Raw genomic sequence first — 3,669 nt, forward strand, 5'->3', positions numbered from 1 at the left:
GAGTGGAAGTTCTAGTTCCAGAGTGGAGGGGCAGCCACTGAGAAAGAAGGCCCTCTCTCTTGTTCCCACCAAACAAGCTTGCAGAGCAGGTGAGACGGAGAGCAGGGCCTCTCTCTTGTGGATCTCAGAGCCTGGGCAGGTTTATAACATAATAATAATAATAATAATAATAATAATAATCATCATCATCATCATCATCATAATTTTTATTTATACCTCCATCTCCCCAAAGGGGACTCAGGCCAAGCCCAACGATACATTACAGCAACATAAAATATAAACAACAAAATAACATCACCATAAAATAAATAAACCAATCAAGTAAAATAAACAGTACAAAATAACATAATGGAAAATAAAACACAGTGGGCAGGCCAAATGCACAACATAAAATGATAGAACACTGGATGAGATAGCAATGAAAAGGTACATTTATGGGGAGGAGCTCAAGGAGATGTAGTCTGTCAAGAAGCCTGGACCTGAGCTGTATAGGGCTTTAAAGTTCATAACCAGCAGTTTGAATTGTGCCCGGAAACAAACTAGCAACCAGTGGAGCGGCTGAAAAGGAGTTCTTGAACACAGTGACAAGGGAAGGGAGGAGGACCATCTCTTTCCTTTAATGTAGTCTTGCTCCCAGGAAGTTATTGAGGAAACATGCTCACCTTTCTCCCTGATGCTGGAAATAAGTCCCGAGAAAGAAGCTCACCAACAGTACAATTTGATTGTACCTATCTACCTCTACCTCGAGCAATGAATGAGAGACCTTCAAGGCATCCTAGTGTCAGCAGCCCTGCTTAGGTCACACAGGCTATGGTTTCCTTGGTTGCATCTATTCACTTGAATGCAACCCTTTATTTGCTATTGCTTTATGCCTTACCAAGCATCATAGGTAAGGGGGAAAGGTTTGTCTGGCATGCCTTACACAAGTTTCTCAAAATCAAGTCATGCCAGATGAACCTTCCCTCTCTCACTCTCTAGTTACAAGTTTGGCAGATGAAAAAGTTGTGAATGCAGCATGTCTTGATTTCAGCAAGGCATTTGACAGGGTCCCTCGTAATATTTTCACAAAGAAGCTTGTGAATGATGGCCTAGATAATAATGCTGTTCATGGATTAGGAATAAATTGGTTAACTAGCCAGATAATTCTTACCAATGGATCGATCCTTCTCATCCTGGAGACACGTGCCATTGGGTTCTCTCTTGGGTCCAGTGCTATCCAACATCTTAATCAATGACTTGGTCAGTACAATACATATAATGTTTTTCAGATTCGCATCTTACACCAAATTGGGGGTTATAGTTAATACACCAGAGAACAGGATCAGAATCCAAAATGACATTAACAGATTAGAGAGCTGGGATAAAACTAACAAAATATTTATTTGTTTGTTTGTTTGTTTACTACATTTATACCCTGTCTTTCTCACCCCGAAGGGGACTAATTTCAACATATATTTTCAACAGGGAGAAATATAAGGTGCTCCACTCAGGCAGAAAAAATAAAATGTGGATACACGATGGGTGAACCCTGGGAATGGAATCTGGGAGTGTTAGTAAATCACAAGCTGAAGACGAGTCAATAATCTGATGCAGTAGCTATAAAAACCAATCCCTTTCTAGCTGCATCAATAGAAGCGTATAGTGTCTAGTTTGAGAAATATCACAGTCCCACTCTATTTTGCTTTGGTCAAACCTCACTTGGAATACAGTATCCAGTTTAGGGCATCACAATTCAAGAGGGATATGAACAAGATAGAATGCGTTCAGAGGGGGGAAGACCAAAGTGATCAGAAGTTTGGAAGCCAAATCTTATGAGGAACAGCTTAGGTATGAGGAAAGGAGGCTGAAAAGGGACTTACTATCAAATATTGTTTCTTCTTCAAGTCCTCTGTGAATGCACACATGTGGAGTATACTGCGCCTCCACCGGCTCTAACGAAAGCTTTCCAAGCTGTATATTTTCTATTTTTGGTGGTAACCCTGCCCACTCCGCCCCAGGGCATAAAAGGCACCCTGGCCCTATGCTCCCCAGTTCCTTTTCTTCTGCCGTTGTAGCAGCTCTTCGGAACTTTGTTATGTCGACTACAAGGTTTAAGAGATGGGTCCCATGTACATTGTAAATACTTGACTCAGACGGTCACACTAAGTGCCTCATCTGCCTCAGGGAGAGCCATGTCATTGAGCTCATGCTCTCATTGCCAAACCTTCATGGCTCAGGCAAGAAATAATAGAGCCTCCCGCCTCAGAGCAGTTCTCTACCAGCAGGCTTTGGCCCCTTCAACTGCAGCAGCGCCATCGACATCAGGCCCACCGAAGGCTTTATCTAAGGCCTCAACGACTTCAAACACTTCAAAGGCATCCAAGGCTTCTAAGTCCATTGAAACCACCTGCCCGCCCTCTATTGAACTTCACCTTGATGACGTTGGCAAGATCATCAGGCTCTATCACCTCCACACCGCTATCAACCTCCTCCATGAAAAATCGCATTGAAGAGAGCCCCGATACCAGCTTCAAGCGAGATATGGTCTGTGAGGATAAGGACGCTTTCTGCCTCTCCACCAAGAACATCACCACCCTCAAAGAGCTCCTGCAGCAACTGAAGGTCAAGAGAAGCCAGAAGGAAGCGCTGTGTGAGGATCTGTGCTCCAGGATCCTGGTGGCTCTGAAACTACCTGCAGGTCCTTGAGGAGGAAAGGGAGGCCTTTGCCCCCAACATGGTGAGCTTTGGATCCAAGATCATGAATGCAGTGCAGTGGGAGGAAGATCTCATGGAGCAGCTCAAGTGTGACAACATCCAGAACATAGTGGAGGCCATCCTAGTGGAGCTGGCCAGGTACTGGAAGAAGTGCTTCTATAGTGAGCAGCAGATGCGCTCTTTCCAGGATGACTTCGCAGAGGAGCTCCTGCAGCTGCACAACACAGAAATCTTGCCGGTGAAGCAGTATTACAAGACCCACCAGGAACTATTCAAAGGCATCTGCAAGTGGGAAGACAGCTGGTGCCACTTTCAGGAACTTGAGAGAAGACATTGGGCCCCTGCTGCTTCACCAACTGTGGAAGGCAATCTTCTGAAAGAAGAGAAGCTGCCAGTGAAGCTGCAGAAAATTCTCCCCAAGCTTGAAGCAGAGCTGCAGGACCAGGTGGAGCACTGGGAGCAGGAGCACCGGGAGCCCTTCCTGGTGCAGGAGCAGCCCTTCCTGCAGTATGTGCACAGCAGTGGTGCCTCCACTACCTGGAGAAGGAGTGTGAGTGGCAGGAGAGCCAACTCAAAAAATTGTGCCAGATTGAAAAGATGATGTATGAGAGCAACAAGAGGTTCTCCATGGGTTTCATGGTGGGGCCAGGGCCAATTTTTACTGTTGTTTGAATGGAATGGAATGAACCTTTTTGCTAGAATTGTATTTTAAAGATAATTAAAGAGAAAAAATGGGAATGGGGGCTGTCTATACATCACATAACAAACTGCTTCCATCCAGTCAGCAGTAGATAGGGATTGAGGAGAGTGTGAGCCCCACTTCTCCTCCTCCTATATATCACCCCTTTCCAAGGCAAGCTGGCCTTGGAAACAGCCTTTTCAAGCCAAAACATGGGGAGGAAGAAGGGCTTCTTCTGTCACCTCCATGCCTGGACATCCATTGTCTTTGAAATTACAACCTAATCCCTCCAAATA

The 3,669-nt window shown here is 45.1% G+C and overlaps 1 pseudogene; it reads left to right on the forward strand.

Moving 5' to 3' along the window:
- The first annotated feature begins 2,415 nt into the window (after window positions 1–2,415).
- On the forward strand, window positions 2,416–3,366 carry LOC132777251 (protein regulator of cytokinesis 1 pseudogene; annotated as a pseudogene).
- The last annotated feature ends 303 nt before the right edge of the window (window positions 3,367–3,669 follow it).

The sequence above is a fragment of the Anolis sagrei genome, chromosome 5 (genome assembly GCF_037176765.1).
Source record: "Anolis sagrei isolate rAnoSag1 chromosome 5, rAnoSag1.mat, whole genome shotgun sequence".
NCBI classification, from domain to species: domain Eukaryota; kingdom Metazoa; phylum Chordata; class Lepidosauria; order Squamata; family Dactyloidae; genus Anolis; species Anolis sagrei.